We start from the raw sequence: 20,484 nt of genomic DNA, 5'->3' as shown, positions 1-20,484 counted from the left end.
TAATCCCAGGAGACTAATGAAAGGAGATCTCTGAGTTCAAGGTCAGCCTGGGCCACACCTTCTGCTGGAGATCAATATAAGGACATTGGAAGAAATAAGATTCACTCTTTTTTGCCTGCTTGTATTAACTTGCCAGCACATCTGTTGAAATCTACTTCTACAGAAGACCAGTTGAAACTACTAGCCTAGTGGGACTGAGTACCTACTAGATAGATTCTTGTATAGACTGTAAGTTATCACAACAAATTCTTTTAATATACAGAGACGTTCTATAGTTCTGTGACTCTAGAGAGCCCTGACTAATACAATAATGCATATCTTGTAATGCTGGAAGTATGTGGATTTTGATCTTATAGCAGATTGTAGTAATTATAGCAATTAAGTGACTACATGAATATCAAAAAGAGACTTTGCACTTTTAAATATTGTTGAGACGTGATAGACTTTGGAAGCTGGACTAAATGCACTTTGCATTATGTTATAGCTACAAATGTATGGGGGCCAGGGAGTAGAATGAATGGTTTGAATAGGTTTGGCCCCCATAGATTCATGTGTTTCAATGCTTGGCTATAAGGAGTGGCAATATTAAGTGTGACCTTGTTGGAGGAAGTGTGTTGGGGGTGGGCTTTGATGTCTCTTCCTATGCTCAGGCTCCACCCAGTGTGGACTACAATCTCCTCCTGGCTGCCTTTGGAGCAAGATGTAGAACTCTAAACTCCTTTTCCAGCGCCATGTCTGCCTCCACGCTGCCATGCTTCCTGCCATAATGATAATGGATTAAACCTCTGAAACGCCAAGATCCAATTAAATGTTTGTCTTTATAAGAGTTACCTTGGTCATTGGTATCTCTTCACAGCAATATAATCTCAAACTACAGTCATTAAAATGACATCTTTTAGAAGGTCAAAGAATTTCATTTCTACCCTAAGTCTGTAATAGGTTTTTACCATAAAAGACTTAATAAATTAATTTTCTGTGTCTTAAAGGCACTGGCTTTATTTTTTTTCTTAAATTGTTCATGTGCTGGGGACATAGCTGAGTGGCAGAGCATTGCCTAGTATAAGGCCCTAGGCTCAATCAGGTACCAAAAGCAAGGGAAATAACATTTAAACTGCTTGTCTGAATAATTACATTAGTATTCTTTTAAAATGTAGAACCAAACTTCCCTGCTAAAACCTTTTTTAAACGTAAGTATTTCCTTACACCTTATTGAGTGCAGCTAATTGTGACAGCTTGATTTTATGGAACCATTTTCTCAATTGAGGTTCCCTTCTCTCTGATCACTATACCTTATGTCAAGTTGACATAAAACTGGCTAACATAACGACCAAGACAACTTACAAAAGGAAGCATTTAACTGAGGGTTCACTTACAGTTTTAGAGAGTTAGTCTCTGATCAACACGGTGGGGGAAGATAGCAGTAGTCAACCAGGCCTGGTGCTGATGCAGTAGCTGAGAGTCTACATCAGTTATCTACAAGTAGGAGACAGAAGGAGGGGCAGAGAATGACATGGGCTTTTGAAATTTTCGAGCCGAGTGTCACACCTCCTTCAATAAGGCCACACTTCATAACCCTTCTCAAATAGTTCTAACTGGAAACCAAGCATTTAAACATAGGAGCCTATGGAGGCTATTCTTATTCCAACCACCACACACATACAGATAAATATAAACAAGTCTTTTAAAAATATGTATTTATCTTATGTGCCATATCTTACACAGCATATCTATAACTATAGAGTGCTCGGTTGTAGTCTTCATTGCTCTGCTGATTAAATCACTGACTTCAAGTTTGAGGTGGCTGGTTTTGTGTGTCAACACAAGCTAGAAATATCACAGAGAAAAGAACCTCAGTTTAGGAAATGCCTCCCTGAGATCCAGCTGTAAGGCATTTTCTCACTTAGTGATCAAGGGAGAAAGACCCAGGCCATTGTGGGTGGTGCCATCCCTGGGCTGGTAGTTCTGGGTTCTATAAGAAAGAAAGCTGAGCAAGCCAGGAGAAGCAATCCAGTAAGCAGCACCAAAACATGAAACCACTTTTCACTATATTTTTAACTTGGGTTTTTTGTACCATCCCCTTAGAATGAACTCTAACTCGAAATACAGGTGGAGTGGAGCTATGGCAATAATTTCCCAAGGAAATTATTTTACCTTCCCAGTGAACACAAATAAGACAAACAATCTCTGTTAAGGTTAGAGTCTGAAATGTTCCCAACTAGCTCCAGTGTTTGAACACTTGCTCTCCAGCTGTAGAGGCTGTGGCCTAACTAGCAGAATGGGAAGTTATCTGCTTCTAATGCCTGTTCAAGTGCTTTGCTTTCTAGTCAACCATCACTAAGGAACTAAGCCACATCATCCCTGTCCCGTGCAGATTTAACTGTGAGTCAAATGATCCTCCCTCAAGTTCCTTCTGTTCCTTCTGTCAGATAGGTTGTTATAGGAAAGAGAAAAGTACTTAACTTCTAATCCCTGTACCCTACAACAGGTTTGCTATTTCTTCCTAATTTATTATTCACTGATTGTTTTTAACTTTACATGAAGGTCCTGTGGATGGATATTCTCACTTTACTCAACTCTTGGACGGTCCAACCCTCCATGGATACTCTGTAAAAGGTAAAACTCCAGGTTTCTCTGGCCCTACAGAACATCAGCAGAGCAACAAGTGTGGCTGCTAGGCTTACTGCTCCGGAGTCATGGTTTTCTTCACAGGCTGCTCTGAGAAGTCTATTTGCTTACATGTCAGTTCAATGATAAACACACCCACACACACCTGATTAGTGTAGAGATTATGATCCTAATCTAAGCAGCTACTATTGAAATACTTCCCCCTAATATAACTATTAACTTTTTTAAATTAAACTTAAGATGGTAAGAACTTTTCTTCTTGGTAGCTCACAGAGATGCTAATACTGCATGGCTCCATCAACTTCAAAGAAACCAGGACACATCTAAATACGAACACTTGGAGATGCCACTCAAAAAGTGAAGACATTCCCTATTCAAAAATTTGAAGTAACTGAATATTTAAAATAAATAATAAAATATATAATAGGAGCAAAGTGCTTAATATTTATTGAAATAATGGTAAAATGAACAGAAATACCTTTCATACTTCTAAAGGTAATTAGAATTTAATTAGGTCACTATTAGTTCCTTTGAAGAGTTACCCTCATCTTGAAGGCAACTTGTTCAATTTTCTCATTACTTTTGATGAGGATTGCTTATTAACTCTTTAAAAATCATGCTTCTAGGGTTGGTTTCTGCTATTTCTGCACCTCTGCTTCGTCCCCCAAGAGTCTCTTTTGTGTGCCATGGACGGTATCGTCCCAGACATAGCAGTCAGTACAAAGCGGAGATCCAACGAGGTCTTTTCCAGGAGTGTCAGCAATGGCCCCTTCATCATGAGCAGTTCAGCCTCAGCAGCCAATGGGAAGGATAGCAAGAAGTTCAAAAGTGACAACAAGAGCACAGGAGTTCCTTCCAGAGTCATCCATGTCCGCAAGCTGCCCAGTGATGTCACTGAGGGTGAGGTCATTTTCCTGGGACTGCCCCTTGGGAAGGTTACCAACCTCCTTATGCTGAAGGGGAAGAACCAGGCCTAAATTGAAATGAACACAGAGGAGGCTGCCAATACTATGGTTAACTACTACACGTCGCCACCAGTGCTTCGTGGACAGCCCATCTACATCCATTTCTCCAAACACAAGGAGCTCAAAAACAACAGCTCACCCAACCAGGCACATTCCCAGACAGCCCTGCAGGCTGTGAACTCTGTCCAGTCTGGACAACTGGCCTTGGCAACCTCTGCTACCACTGTGGATATAGGGATGGCAATGGCAGACCAGAGCCCAGTGTTCAGGATCATCGTGGAAAACCTTTTCTACCCAGTGACCCTGGACATGCTACACCAGATCTTCTCCAAGTCTGGCACAGTCCTGAAGATCACGTTCACCAAGAACAACCAGTTCCAGGCACTGTTGCAGTATGCAGACCCTTTGAGTGCCCAGCACGCCAAGCTGTCCCTGGATGGCCAGAACATACACTCCGCATAGACTACTCCAAGCTCACCAGTCTCAATATCAAACACAATGACAAGAGCAGAGATTACACTCGACCTGCCCTTCCCTCTGGAGACAGCCAGCCTTCACTGGACCAGACCATGGCAGCAGCCTTTGGTGTGCCTGGCATAATGTCAGCCTCTCCAAATGCAGAAGCCAGGTTCCCTCCCACCTTTGCTATCCCTCAGGCCTCAGGCCTCTCTGATCCTAATGTCCATAGAGCCCTGCCCCACCCCAACCCCAGCCATACCCTTTGCTGCAGCTGGCTGCATTGCCATCTCAGGGCTGGCAGTTGCTGGGAATTCTGTCCTTTTGGCCAGCAACCTGAACCCTGAAAGAGTCACACCCCAAAGCTTCTTTATTCTCTTCGGCATCTATGGAGATGTGTAACGGGTGAAGATCCTGTTCAATACGAAGGAGAATGTGCTCATGCAGACGGCAGACGGCAGCCAGGCCTAACTGGCCATGAGCTTAAAGCTGCATGGGAAGTCGGTGCGCATCACACCTGTCAAAGCATCAGAGTGTGCAGCTGCCTTATGAGGAACAGGAGGACCACGGCCTGACCAAGGACTATGGTAACTCACCGCTGCACCACTTCAAGAACTTCCAGAACATCTTGCCACCCTCAGCTACCCTGCACCTCTCCAACATCCCGCCCTGTGTCAGAGGATGACCTCAAGAGCTTCTTCCCCAGCAATGGTGGTGTGGTCAAAGGCTTCAGGTTCATGAAGGACCACAAGATGGCACTGATCCAGATGGGCTCTGTGGAGAAGGCTGTGCAGGCTCTGACTGAACTGCACAACCATGACCTGAGGGAGATCCACCACCTGCGAGTGTCCTTTTCCAAGTCCACCATCTAGGTGTCTGTGGGTTGCAACAGCTTCCACTATTCCAGAAAAGAAAGCCACTTTAAAAAACAGCTGAACTAGCCGGGCGGTGGTGGCGCACGCCTTTAATCCCAGCACTTGGGAGGCAGAGGCAAGTGGATCTCTGAGTTCGAGAGTTCGAGGCCAGCCTGGTCTACAGAGTGAGTTCCAGGACAGCCAGGGCTACACAGAGAAACCCTGTCTCGAAAAAACCAAAAAAAAAAAAAAAAAAAAAAAAAAAAAAAACAGCTGAAGTGACCTTACAGACCAGAGATTTTACTTCTTTAAAGAGAGATCAGTTTACCTGTTTTTAAAAAAATTAAATCTAGTCCACTTTGCCATGGCAGGAAATGGCTTGGGCCACAGAGGCCCTGTCAGTCCCGGCACCATGCCTGGAGGGGCTCAGGTGTGAGGCCACAGTAGTGTCCCAAACACAGCCGCTTTCTTTGCCTCACAGACACACACCCACCCTCTAAGGTCACCAGTTGTCTCTAGACCTGCAGGTGAGCCAGGTAGCCTATACATAGGCTCCCCAATGCTGTGTAAGAGCTAGGGCCACTCCCCTACACCCTTATAACCAAGTGACATGATTCTCCCATGCCCCTGGTCAGCCCAGGGGGCCCAGGCCATCATCAGCTGTTGAGCCTCGTGTGACCTTTGTATTCTATTCCATGTGGTCACAGATACCTGTGCCTAGCAATATTTCCACTTAACCAAATACCCAAATCTTTTCCATTTGTATGCAAGAGATATAGTTTTAAGTAACTTTTTACAGCAATGATACAATAGTATATGTGTACTCTAAGTTTCTGTGTCTCCTGCGTTCCTTCCTTCCAGTGACCAACTTGCAGGTCAGGAGACCAAGGCCAGGGCTGGAGAAAAAGCTCTGAGACTTGTGGGTTTCTACCTTCAAATTTTGGACCAAAGCTTTGTTTTCTGCCCACCTCTGACTGCCCAGTTGAGGGGCTAACTTCTAGGCCTTAATGTCCCTCCCGGACAGCCACCTCCATCCTAGCCTGTTTCTATGAGAGGGATTCTCTGCACCCTGGTTCTGTGAAAGGCGTGGAAGAGTGTAAATATTTATGATTTTAAACCTGTGGGGCTGAGGCGGTGCAGCAGTTTTTTAATGGTGACAGATGTATATTTTGGTAACGACTACAGGCTCAGTATTGTCCTGGGGTCAGCCCTGGCCACATCTACCCCATCCCAGATGGTGTACTGGGGTTGGGGAAACTTTCACTTAAAGCAGTTTTATAACTTTTGCCTTCCCTGAGCCCTTCATTACCAGCCGTAGGCCAGGCTGGGCCTGGATTCAATAAATACCTATGTCTTGGAAAAAAAAAAAAAAGCTTCTTTTTCTCCCAATATAGCATTAGAGTATAGCATTAGAGTATAAAGGTGTTAAATTAAACTTTAAAGACAAAGAAAGAGAGGAAAGGAGGGACAGAGGGAAGGAAGGAGAAGAAGGAAGGTGGGGTATTCTGAGTGCTGGAGAGAAAGCTCACCTGTTAGGTACAGCCTGCTTCTCCTAGGAATGTAGGTTGGATCTGTAGCACTCACATGGTGGCTCACATCTATAACTCCAGTTTCAGGAAATTCAACACCTCCTGGCCTCATGCAGGCACTAGGCATGCATATGGTACACACAGATGTAGACAAAACACCCATATACACAAAAAAGATTGTTTTTAAAGAAACAAACAATGGAGAACAATCGAAGAAGACATTTAATGACCATTTCTGGCCTCCACATAATCTGTCCCCCACCTCCCCAAAGACTCCAAACTCAAGACAGCATTCTGCAGCCCCTATTTTAATGCTTTTCTGTTTATCTTTCAAGTTTTGCTTCTTTTTCACACATTAACACTTTTTTTAATGACAACAAAGTAATAAAGGTACTTTGCCAGATAAAACATCAAAGAACAGGATCTAAAGTACTTAGATCCTTTAAAAAAAAAAAAGGCAAACTTATAGGAAACTTGTATGGAAACTACTACTGTGATTTCCTTTTTAAGACAAAAACATTAGAAACACCTTCAGAGAGAAATAAAACAGACTAAGTTAAACTGAGCCACACATACTAGCATCTTAACACAGCACATGTAGTAAACCATGAACAATGTCAGGACTTAAATCCTTCCAAGTTCTGCCTCCTCCCATCTCCAGACCATGAGCATTCCCTGTTCCCTAAGTTTGAAGTTTGTCTTCCCATACTTCCTAACTTTTTTAGATATCTGTTAGGGGCTGGAGTGTGATTGCTGTTGGAGAGGCAGGTCCCCAGCACTCATCAGGTGGCTCACAATTGCCTGTAACCCAGCTCCACAGGATCTGATGCCTCTGGCCTCTACTGGCATCTCCATATGCTTGCACATATCCTTGCCCCATAAAACTAAAAATAAATCTCTTTTTAGCTGGGTATAGTGCCACATCTTTAATCAAGCACTCAGGAGGAAAAGATAGGGAAATTTCTGAGTTTGAGGCCAGTCTAGCCTACATAGCAAGTTCTACAACAGCCAAAGCACTATAGTTAGACTTGAACTCAGGAAAAAAAGAGAAGAAAAAAAAACTTAAAAAAAAGTAGATATATTTTAAATATTTAATTCAAAAATAATTCTATAAGCTTGTTGAAATTTCAGTAAATTTTTCTTACTAATATACAAAACTGGAAAAGTAAATCTCAGAAACAAAATTAACATATTTGGGTCAATTTTTTTCCTGTGAAAACAAACCAATAATCACTTATTTAAAGAGTAATAACTGAGCTGGGCGTTGGTGGCACACGCCTTTAATCCCAGTACTTGGGAGGCAGAGGCAGGCGGATTTCTGAGTTCGAGGCCACCCTGGTCTACAAAGTGAGTTCCAGGACAGCCAGAGCTACACAGAGAAACCCTGTCTCGAAAAACCAAAAAAAAAAAAAAAAAAAAAGAGTAATAACTGATAAAATATCAATACTAATATTTCAGTGGTATGGTATACTAAAGCAAACACTGTAAAGCACAGTAAAGGAAATGAAATCCCAACAGTGTGCTCAAATGCCTCTCTGATCCTCATACTATATTCCTACCCTCAGAGTTGTCAAAGCAAGGAATAAAGAGAAAGGATTGGCTCCTCCTCATTCCCCAGTACATTTCCAAAACTACAGCGCAGTTTCCTTAAGGACCAGTTTCAATTCAGTTTCCTGAAACTGTACTCCAAAGTTGAGAAATAAAAAAAGGACAGATAAGGAGCATGCCATAAAGAATTTTCTGGCTGCTATGTCAGCAAGTGACCGCATAGTTGGTTATTTTACTGTGTTCAGGAAAGGCTTCTCTGGAGCAGTGTATGAGGAGATGAAGAAAGAAACGTGCCAGCCACAGGAAGTTTCTGTGAAGGCCTTTGAGATAGACAGCCCAGCTCTCGGCTCATAGCTAAACACTCCTGCTGCCCAAATATCTCATACTTTTGTTTCTCTTCAATTGTTTATCCAGTGTATTCACCTGAGCCTACAGTGCTGAAAGACAAGTCTACTGCGCAATATACTATCTACACATTAGTACAACTAATACAACACAACTGAGAACCATCTAGCTGCTTCAATTTATTTCTATCAGTAGTCACAACTAGTTTCACCAAAGTTTCAAGTTATTTAGCAGAAGAAAAAAACTAATTGCTGCTAAAATTAGCTTAAAAAAATAGGAAAACCTGTATTAACAGGGACGTATACAGCAGGTATTCAACAGCATCTATGCTAGCCGGCTATTCTTCATGTGTCCTACAGACAACAGAGTACACGTCCACATACACAGATACCATCCTCAGCTGTCCAGTCGGAGTCCATCACCACTGCTACAAAGGCCTATTGCTTGTCTTCATTCTGTCAATCTCAGAGAACTAAACAGACAGCTCTCAAATAAGCACACAGGGCCAATAAATTCTGAGCTCTCAGAACCTACAAGGAAATAAGAAACAAACCAGCACATTCATCAGTGGAGCAGACGGTAACTACGGGAAATTGTGTTTGTTTATTTAGATGTTAAGATACTGCTCTTCAAAGTCTTTCTCTACTACTGAAACCCTAACCCCTATGACAAAAAGCAAACAACATCAAAAACTTGTTGGAGAATCTTAGTATAAATGTCTCCGGAATGACTTATTTCACCTATTTGTCATTATTTTTACACACACTGTGAGAAACTACTAGTAAGCAGAGATCTCCAGCAAACTGGCTGGCTAATCTGGGTTCAACTAATAGATACTACCTCACCAGAGATGTCAAACTCCATATTCCCAGGAACATATATGCACTCACATACATGCAAATAGTCACACTCAAGTGCAAATAATTATCATCTCAGCATCCCTACAGACTAAAAGGTGGCAAAACACTCAATGATGTATTTTAACGTTTAATGTTAATAACATTAAAAACAATGTAATAATTATTAACATCTAACTGTATATAATAAATACTACACATCATCTCCTATAAAAGGATGATGAATTCTAAAATCTTTCAGGACAGAATTTATGGACTCAAAATATATAGTCACACAGGGCGCCACTTTAGAAGGAGTTTTGCTTTTAATAATCTGTTGTTGTCCTGATGCTTTTTTATGTCTGTGTGTCTTGAAGCATTTGTTTTCATTTTTAAAAAAGGAACTCATTTTTCATGTCATTCTGAACTCACAAATTACATAGCTAGTCCTATTCATTGGCATTCAAATACTATGATTACAAAAATGTATACCTACAATGTTCCAGGCACAATGGCAATTTAAAAAAAAATAACGAAATTAAAGTGATCTGATTTCCATTAGTTTCAGAATAACAGCTTTCAAGAATACGATTACATTTTTTCCTTTCATAGATCCACAAATTACTCTTTCCCTCTCACACTAACCAACTGACTATGCCAAGTCCTTTCTTGGGGCAAGTTTCAGACTGTCAATCTGTGCAAAACACCTTCCCTCCCTCTCACCCCAAAAGACTTGTGATTAAATTACAAATATTTTAAACTAAAGAAAAAAAAAACCAAAAGACTTCTGAGCCATGGTGGCACAAGCCTATAATCCCTGAACTTGGAGGCTAGGGAAGATCACAAGTTCAAGGTCAGCCTATACTACACAGCAAGATCCTTACTCATTTTTTTTCCTTCTGGCTTCTCTAGCAAAACCAACTGTCTACTACTCTGAGTATGTGCACATACTTTCTGCTCACAGATGTTGAACAACCCTGAACACAAGCTGGCCAGGACACTTTTTCAGTCACTCCATTCTCTTGTCCCAGTGCATTTCAGCGACACTGATCTTCCAGTTCATTCACAGCATGTATGCCCTGTCTTGCTCTACAGCCTCTACACATACTATTCCTCTTACTGAGAATTCTCTTCCTACTTACTACTCTTTACTTTACAATGTTTTGACATCTGGGTCTCCACTGAGATGCCATTTCTCTACTACTTACTTGTTCTGTACGCTTCATTGGATTATATAACCAACAAAGACAGAAAACATGTTTTGTTCACTTTGTGTTCATAGCACTTGGCCCACACAAGAAAATACAAATGTATTCATGGGCCCCAACTACAAGTATTCCTTTAGATGTATGCCTTAGCCCTCTCAACCTCTCCCTATTTTTATCTCTAGGCTAAAGATTTTAACTTAAAATTCCAGACTTGACCTCTCCCAACAAGGTCAATCCTTCCCACGACACCTGCAATTAGGTCTGTCTGGAGTCCTTCTCTGGCACTCACAACTGTATGTCCCATGATAGTCCCTGAGTGAAGAGGTGGTAATTCAATAAATTCAATAACACTGTTTACCTAGCACTTTTTTTTTGTTTTTGTTTTTTTTTTGTTTTTCGAGACAGGGTTTCTCTGTGTAGCCCTGGCTATCCTGGAACTCACTCTGTAGACCAGGCTGGCCTAGAACTCAGAAATCCGCCTGCCTCTGCCTCCCAAGCGCTGGGATTAAAGGCGTGCGCCACCACTGCCCATACCTAGCACTTTCTAGGTTCAATTCTCATCACTGAAGGAAAAAAAGAACACCTGAACACACTAACTGCTCTAGCTGTAACGCTCTTATTTTGTTCCCATGTTGTTGATGATGATATCCCTTCAGAGGTCAAGAGATAAAATGCTCTTTGATCCACCAATAATGCCTGATTCCTTCTCTAAAAATGTTCCTGAATGTTCCTGCACATGGCACCTCACTTCTTACAAATGGTCTTTTGTAATAATGATTACAGATTTATCTCTATGTAACTTCAAAATGAATTCCAACCATATCATTCAATGTCTTCATCAATCTCTTCAGTGGTTCCTTCATGCATCCATACTCTTCTACTTGGTACTTCAAAGGCCCTCCCAAACCCAAAGTAGCAGCACACACCTGCCAGCACTTGGGAGGTGGAGACGGAAAGGTCAGGAGTTCAAGGTCATACATATTTATAGCAAGACTGGCCAGCCTAGGCTTCATGAGTCCCTGTCTCAAACCTCTTCCCTCTCAATCTTGCCTAAACTACCTTAGCAAAACAATCTAGTTTGATAGTCAAATCTATAAACTCTGGAGCAAGACTCACATGTTAAAAGATGAAAAGGAGACTAGAGATCTGGCTTAGTGATTAAAAGCACTGGCTACTCTAGAGGTCAGGAGTTCAATTCCCAGCACCAGCATGGTGGCTCATAACCACCTGTAACTCCAGTTCCAGGGACTCCAACAACTTCTTCCAGCCTTAGCAATGATGTGCAATGACACACATATATATGTGGAAACAAAACATCCAAACACAAAGCTTTTAAAAAAAAAAAAAGGACAAAAAAAATGAGAGCACGGTTCTACCACCTAACCCATCCATGTCCTTTAATCTTATAAAGATCAGACAAGTTAGTATAAGTAGATAACTTAGAACAATGTGTGGCGCTGGCCCATACTATCTACAATGGTTTCCTGCCACATTTTCAATTATCAGTAACCTGCATTCCATCCAATCTGTTGAAACTAATTGACTGTTTGTTACACCGATTCTTCTTCAGCCTTCCCCTTCTGAGGTCCGCTTACCACAGCGTGAAAATCAGCTGATAAGCTGCCAGTTCTGTATCCCTTTGCACTTTCAGTCAGAAGCTTTTCTCTCCAACAGTGTTTATACATCTCATGCCCTGAAATGTCCCAAAGTGTACTTCTCAAAGAACCCTAGCCCTGTTCAAAGATTCTCCCTCTACAACTGGTACACGCTTCCCTCCACTTTGTCACTCCTAAGTTTCAGAGCAAAGAACATCTTGCTGCCACCTCCATTCCCAGTGGCAACACTGTTTTAGTTTCTTATGCTTTTGAGTAGAAATGACTACTCTCCCCACAACTGCCTAATTTCAAATTGTATTCTTTTTACATGAAAACATTTAGAATAATTAAAATTAGTTCTCCCTTCTAATATGAACAGAATATAGACTTTAATCTCCCAAGTAGTCACTATTACAAGGGCTGTGCCTTTTTACCTTCTTAGGGAATCTGCTACACACAGGAATAGGTAATACTAGTAATCACTAACCATTCATGAATTCCTAGGAATTGTAAAACAAGAGCTTTTTACTATTTCCAAAAATTGTCCAGTGTAGTGGCATAAGTCTTTAATCTGATACTTGTGAGGCAGAGGCAGCCAGATGAGTTCATGGCCAGCCTTAGAACTACATAGTGAGTTCTAAGACAGCTAGAGCTACATAGACACTGTCTTGAAAAAAACAAACAAATTTTTCCTGAAATGTTTACTCACTATTTAACCTGGACAATATATTATCGTGTGTGCGTGTGCATGTATACAATTCCAAAATAGTAAAACATATCATTCCAAAACCAATCTAGTAACTCAAGTGTGAATGTGGCTCCACCAATCAGTGCAAACCATTCTTTTCTATAAATGAAATGGGCTTGGGGGATGGGGGTGAGGGGAAGAAATGGTAACTTCTAAAAACACAAAAATCTAGCAAGACCTGCACCATCTACCCTAAAGAACAGTCTTTAAATCATTTTTCGGATCCCCAGAAAGGTTTTATCCAGTGTCTGATGTGTTTGGACTCCAGGGCAGACTTAAGGGAAGAAAGTCTGTTTCAGATGTAGTTTCAGGTTTCGATCCAGCACAATGGAGTGAGTATACTAGCTGATGGTAGAGGAGCGTGCCAGCGGCTAGTCCATCGCAGCAGGCTTCCTAGAAGCACAAAGATCAAACAGAGCTGGGAGCAGGAATAATTTCCAAAGGCCCTCCTCTACCGATCTGCTTCTACCAGCTTTAAGAGAAAGCTGTATCTACAGCCTTCGAAACTGCACATACTGAGAGCCCAGCACTCAAGCATAAGCTTGTGGAGGGTATTTCAGACTCCAGTCCTAACTACGCCTAGAGACCCCACAACAGTCATGTCCTCAGAGACTGACTAAAAGATTCTTATAAAAACATAATTATTGAATGTTTAAAAGTTATTGTATTTGTTTTGTTTGTGTGTTTGCTTGCTTGAGGAAGGGGTATTGCCATGGTATATGTATACAGGTTAGATGACAAATTGTAGCAGTCAGTTCTCTCCTTCCACCATGGGGGTCTTAGGGATCAAACTCATGTCATCAAGATTGCAGGCAAGTGCCTTAACCCTTTAAGCCTTCTCCCTAAGCCAATTATTTTGTAATTTCTAAGAACTTATGGGAATTCCAAAATCAAAGAAAAAAACAGATCACTTTAAATCAGAGTTGCCCTCTCAACATTCATTACTGTTGTTCTTAAAATATTAAAAATTTTGTAGGCACAAAAATGTAAGGAAAACATTAGGAGAAAAGTTAAACAGAATGACTAATCACTAGTTTAACATTTTACAAAGTGGGTCAGTAAGAGCGTTTAGTAGGTATAGGTACCTCCCTCCAACTCTGCTGATCCGAGCTCAGTGTGATTTATATATATGGTAGAAGCAGAACCAGGTCCTGAAAGTTGTCCTCTGATCTCCACATGTGCACTGTGCCATGTTTGCAAGCACATATATACAAAACAAAAATTTTAATTTTTTAATTAAATTTTGTTTTCAAATGAAGTATCTAACATCAAGCAATAGTACCTAGATAACAACCTGGTATCTAGTCCATTAGGAGTCTCAGGAGTAAACACTCAGAAACAGATACAAAAATCAAACAATGCTTAAGACAAGAATTATATATGGCAGCCGGGCGGTGGTGGCGTACGCCTTTAATCCCAGCACTTGGGAGGCAGAGGCAGGCAGATTTCTGAGTTCAAGAGTTCAAGGCTAGCCTGGTCTACAGAGTGAGTTCCAGGACAGCCAGGGCTACACAGAGGAACCCTGTCTCGAAAAACCAAAAAAAAAAAAAAAAAAAAAAAGAATTTTATATGGCAGCTCTTTTACTTGCATTTCATATTTTACATGTACTAAGCAAAATTACTCCATGGGAAGTAGAAATGTCAAATACTGGCTCTTCAGGGATATTTGCTTCTAATGGTGAAGTAGCTATATAAAAATGGGGATATTACACATAAACAGAGAAGACTAGGTCTTGTTATGTATTCATCTGGTAGGGCTTGGGAAAGAAGGCAGACAGGCCATGAACTTGGGAATAGCAACACAAATGAGATCTCTGTGATTTGTTTTTGCTTCATGTACCCCAGATCTGAAGTAGATGACACCAACAACTAGAAATGCAAACAGGCATAAATAAACCCCCAACAGAAATCTGCTTGGGTTATACAGAAGACTAGAAAGAGACATCTCAGTAACATGGTGATTTTAAGTAGAAATTAGATGAAACACTTATAAGCAACTCCAGTGAGGCTAGACTTTACGCACTTACAAGTTGTAAGGAGACTCTTAAGTCCTCCAGGACAGCATTCAAAGTCAACGTGGGCAGCTGTGAAAAAAATATTCTGACAAAAACAACTTAAGAGAGAAAGAGTTTACTTTGTCTTTAGTTCCAGAGGGATACAGCCTAGAGTGGTGAGGAACACATGGCAACAAGCCAGGAAGGCATGGTGACAAGAAGCAAATAGGCTGGCTGGTTACACTGCACCCAAACTCAAGATGCAGAATATGAACAGGAAGTAGAGATAAGCTATAGTCTCAAGTCTCACCTTCAGTGACCCACTTCCTCCACTGAGATTCATCTCCTAAAAGTTGCATAATTTTCCCAGTATCACTAACTATAGACCAAAAGCTCAAACATATGAACCTATGGGGTACATTTCACAGTCTAACCACAACAGGAACCAAAGCTTTCATCAACCCACATCAGCTTGTAACAAGGCACCATGCCTTCTATTACCACCTCACCCACCCAAGTACAGAATAAGCTCTCTTGGGTCAAGAGAGGCCTAATGGTGTACTCCCTTCATTTCTACTGCTGAAGTGATGCCCCTCCAAACTCCAGTGAAAACAGAAAGCTTAAAAAAAGAACTAAAATATTAGAGAAACATGGATATCCAGGTTTTAATCACACACACATGCACGCATGCACACGCATCCAAAAAGATGGAGAAATCAACTGAAATAACACCAATAGATGTTAAAATTATCAATTTTACAATACCCTTGACAGAAACATATCAACAATTACAAGAACTCTCTAAACTAGTTAAAAATGAAAAAGCCTAAGTAAGTAGCAGATAAAGACCCAAACAGAAAAAACTAAAAAATTTTTTAAAAACTCTAGGTGGGCAGATTCAACAGCAAAATAAAAGGACAGAGGAAGCACACAGGAAGCCTTAGTAGCAAAAAGTATCCAAGCAGAACAACAGAAGGACTGGAGAACAACTTGTAAATCACACACACTCTTGAACTGTAACAAGAGCTATCGCTAAAGTTGTCTATGTTACAAGTAAGGGGAACAGAAAAACATAAAGCTAAAAAAATACTCAAAAATTAATGGTGAAAACTTTCTAAATTTGGCAAAAGACATAAACCTAAAGATTCAGGATGCTGAGTGAACACCAAACAGGATAGACTCAAAGAAATCCAGACCAAAGGATCACAAGCATCAGAATGTAAAGAAATCCAGACCAAAGGTATCACAAGCATCAGAATGTAAAAGCAAAAGAAATAGTTCTTAAAATAATGAGAAAAGAGGCCATAATTAAAAAGGAAAAATGACTTTAATGAGAGCAAATTTCTTACCTGAAACCACAAGAACCAAAAGGAAAGCAGGTGTTTTTCAAAGACTGAAGAAAAAGTTATTAGTATAAAAAACCTCTACCCACTGAAAGCTGAAAGGGAGTTGATATCCCCATACAAAGAAAAACAATTTTTAACAGACCTACATTAAAACAATGACAAAAATTCTTAGCCAAGCCCGAGGCAAAAGGATGGTCAAGGTCAGCTTGGTCTTCATAGTGAGTTCTAGGCCACTGTGAGCTACTGAGTCAGACTCCGTCTCCTTGCTCCTATCCTATCCTACCCTGCCCCCAGAAAAGTTAAAAAAAAAAAAAAGGAAAGAATTATACCCCAAAACAGTATGGATCAAGGTGAGAAAAAAGTTTAAATGTTCAAGTAATCCATATGTCTGAAAAAGAAAAATCAGGAAGCAAAAATCAAATGCTAAGTATATGCCCTAATATAGTAACAATTATATATAAATGGACTAAATACTATGAAAATGGAACATAGCGGAATAGATTTTAAAACATGATGTAACTATATGCTATTTACAGGAAACCTACTTGAAATATTTAATCATACAGGCAAGTTAAAAGCAAAAATATAAAAGGTATATTCTATAAATAAAGTTATGGTAATATTTAACAAACAATACGCAAAACACAGAAAAGCAGATCTATCAAGAAGTCACCACACCTAAATTTGTGTATGTGTGTGTGTGTGTGTTTAACAAATTAATTCTGTTCAAGGAACTGAGGGTATGTAACTCAGTGGTAGAATGCTTGCTTAGCAAGTGCAAAACCTGGGTTCAACTTTCAAGAAAAAAAAGAAGGGAGGGAGGAAACTAATTCAACAATTCCTTCCAGTAACAGGATCTAAATAGGAACTAATCACACTTGACCCAACTACAGCAGAACCCATGGAGTTTCAAAATAGTTTATACTCTGGATCATTGGGTCATAAAACAAACTTCAACAAATATAAGAAAATTTAAATCGCAGAGTAAGTGCTCCAACAACAGTGGAAGTTTAAACTATAAACCCCAAACCAGGATTTAAAAAAAAAAAAGATAAAAAAAAAAAAAACCTCTAACCACTTAACAAAGTACACTTAAAATAACTCATGAGTCAAAGAGAAAGTCTCTCAAGAGAAATAAAAATATACACTCAACTGAAAGAACATAAAGCTACAACACTGGTGGTTTAACTAAAAATGGATTCCACAGATTCATACATCTGAATGCTTAGCCACCAAGGAGTGGCACTATTTGAATGGATTAAAAGACTAGGAGGTGTGACCTTGTTGGAGGAAGTGTGTCACTGGGGGAGTGGGGGGGGTGGGCTTTGAGGTTTCAAAAGTCCATGCCAAGTCTAAAGTATCACTGTCTACAGATTAGGATGTAGTTCTCAGCTACTGCTCCAGTGTCTGTCTATACGCTTCCATGCTGCCTGCCATGATGATAATGAACTAAATCTCTGCAAGTATAAAGCAACCTCCCAATTAAATTTCTTTTTTCCATAAGAGTCCCCTTGGTCATAGTATCTCTTCACAGCAACAGTACAGTAATTAAGACAAACATATTAAAAACAATAAGACAGGGGCTGGAGTGATGGCTCAGTGGTTAAGAGCACAGACTGCTCTTACAGAGGCCCTGAATTCAATTCCCAGCAACCACCTCAAAATCATCTGTAATGAGATCCAATGCCCTCTACTTGTGTGTCTGAAGACAGCTACAGTGTACTCACAGACATAAATAAATGTTAAAAAAACAAAGACAGACAAATTGAGCATGGTGATACATGCCTATAATCCAAACACTTGGAGGCAGAAGGATCAGAAATGTAAGGCTATCCTTCATTACTAGAAACCAGGCTGGGCTTCCTAAGATCACCAGATGTCTCAAATCATCACCTACTCCCCATACCTCCACAGAAGAACTGCATACCAGTAACCCCGTGCCCACCAGTAGCTGGCCAACACAAAAAGAACTCAATGGGATTCTTGCCGACTTTTTGTCTCAGATTGCTTTCTTTGGGCATTTTTTATCTTATTGGTCATTTGCTTATATATTATGGTTTCTAACTTTATGGCTTTATGGTTTTGTGTATGTTTCTTGTACTTTTTATTTTTCTTCCTTTTATTTATTGATTTGTGTGTGTTGTTGTTTGTTTTTTGTTTTTTGTCTGTTTATTTTGAGATGAATGAATGGATGGGTGGGAGGATCTGGGAGGAGAAACTGTAACCAGAATTTTTGTTTGTTTGTTGTTTTTCAAGATAGGGTTTCTCCATGTACTTCTAGCTGTCCTAGAACTCACTCTGTAGGCCAGGCTGGCCTCAAACTCAGAGATCCACCTGCCTCTGCCTCCCAAGTGCTGGGACTAAAGGCGTGCGCCAACACCACCCAGCTGAAAAGAAATTATTTTCTTTTTTTTTTAAGAAATTATTTTCAATTAAAAAAAATAAATAAAAGGTTAAAAAATTACATACCATGACCAAGGAAAGTTTATTCAGGGATGAAAGCTGATCAATATCATTTAAAAAAAATCAATCAATCAATCAATAGAATCCATCCCATATCCAAAAGGCTCTGAAATGTAGGTCCGTGACTGGGCGTAACTAGCACATTCCAAGAGTTTCCAGAGAAAAGGAGAGGAGAGGAAAAAAGAAGAGGAGAAAGAAGAGGAGAGGAAAAAAGAAAAGGGGAAAGTAAAGTAAAAGGAAGGATATGAAAGAAAGGGAAAAGGAAAGGGAGGGAAGGCCATATACTAGCTGATACATAAAACAGTTGGCCACATTAAGCATTCACTCATCAAAACTCTCAGAAACAGAAGAGGAAAGTTCCTCAGCTTGATAAAGCACCTATGCAAAACATATAGGTAACATTCCACACAAAAGAGAAAGAATCAACACTTGAAAAGATGTCTTTTCTCACTCCTCTTCAACCCAGTCAATGCAAGAAAGGGCTATTTAAAAACCCAGCACTTACCATCACTAAAGTACACGTATATTTACATAAAATCCAACAAAAACACCTAACAGAAGTTAAGACATAGATGCAGTAACAGAGTATTTGGCAAACTTCACAATACTAACGAAACCAAGATCTCCATAAACAGACATACAGTGACTGCAGTAAAGGTTCGTTCCAAACTGACTGGAGTCTATCAAAAGCTATCAAAACTGCAGCAAGATCTTTTTGTAAATAAAAATTATTCTACAATTTATATGAAAAGGCAAAGAAATATGAGTAACTAATATTTTAAAAATAAATATACTGGGGGAGAGTCAGTTTCAGTAACCAAACTGTATGGTAATTTGTGCAGACATACAAATTAATGGAACAAACACTTCAGAAATGCACATATATAAATATATAGCACACAAAAACAATTCAATAGAAAAAAGGCAATCTTTTCAACAAATGGTATTGAAGCAATTGAACATCCATAGGTGGTAAATAAGCCATGACCTAAGTCTCACGCTTTACCCAAAGAGTAACTCAAAGTGAAGTGTGTGTAAAGCATGTCACTTTCCAGAAAGACACACACAGGAGGAATTCTTCAGGATCTAGATCTTTGCAAAGAGTTCTTGGGCTTAACACCAAAAATATGGTCCTCAAAATAGAGAAGGCAGACTTCAACAAAATTAAAACCTTTGGTCCACAAAAATCGGATGAATGGAATGAAAATACAATCTACAGATAAATCATACCTTCTGACAAGACTAGTATCTAGAATATATAAAGCACTCTCAAAGAACAGTCATTAAAAAATACAATCTAGTTTGAAAACAAGCAAAAATCATTTCCCTAAAAAAAAATGTATAGATTACAAGATGCTACAGGGACATAACTCAGTGGTAGATTCTTTGCCTATCACAAGTGAGGCGCTGGGTTTTATCTCATTGACCATTTAAAAACAAGCAAACAAAATGCTCAACACCATTAACCATTAGGGAAAAGCACATTATAACATCAGTGAGCTACTGCACACCTATCAGAATGGGCAGTGCAACAACCAATGATAACATATAATGTGGTGAGGACACAGAAAAGCTGATCATTTGTGCTTCACTGTAATAAAAGCAAAATGTTACAGTCACCATAGAACACAGCTGCCACACAACTCAACCAATCCAACACTGCACAACACAGACTTATGCTCAGATAAGAACCTGGATGAGAAGCCAAACATGGTATAGGCCTATAATCCCAGTACCAGGGAGGTAGAGGTAGTAGGATCAGGAGGTCCAGGCCAGCCGGAGCTAAACAGTACCCCAACACACACCAGCCTAATCTACCTAAGGCCTTGTTTCAGAAAAACAAAAGAGAACAGAACAAAACACAAGAACCTAAACATGAAAGTTTACTAGCTTTCATTTATAATATCAAAAACTGGAAGTAACCAGATGCCCAAAATATTTAAATGGTTAAAAAAATCATAAAATACACCAC

The 20,484-nt window shown here is 40.0% G+C and overlaps 1 protein-coding gene and 1 pseudogene across 1 annotated transcript in view; one reads left to right on the top strand and one right to left on the bottom strand.

Annotated features, from left to right (window-relative positions):
- Galnt1 (polypeptide N-acetylgalactosaminyltransferase 1) overlaps window positions 1–6,534 on the bottom strand; it is a 62,244-nt gene extending 55,710 nt beyond the window's left edge. The window contains exons 1-2 of the mRNA XM_028774802.1: window positions 6,430–6,534; window positions 1,374–1,473 (exon numbers count right to left, since the gene is read on the bottom strand). The gene's annotated coding sequence lies outside the window, so the exon portion shown is untranslated. The remainder of the gene's footprint in view (window positions 1–1,373; window positions 1,474–6,429) is intronic.
- LOC114627140 lies at window positions 3,312–4,918 on the top strand (annotated as a pseudogene).
- Window positions 6,535–20,484: the final 13,950 nt, after the last annotated feature.

The sequence above is a fragment of the Grammomys surdaster genome, unplaced genomic scaffold (genome assembly GCF_004785775.1).
Source record: "Grammomys surdaster isolate TR1022 unplaced genomic scaffold, NIH_TR_1.0 243, whole genome shotgun sequence".
NCBI lineage: Eukaryota > Metazoa > Chordata > Mammalia > Rodentia > Muridae > Grammomys > Grammomys surdaster.
This window is presented reverse-complemented; position numbering and strand designations above follow the sequence as displayed.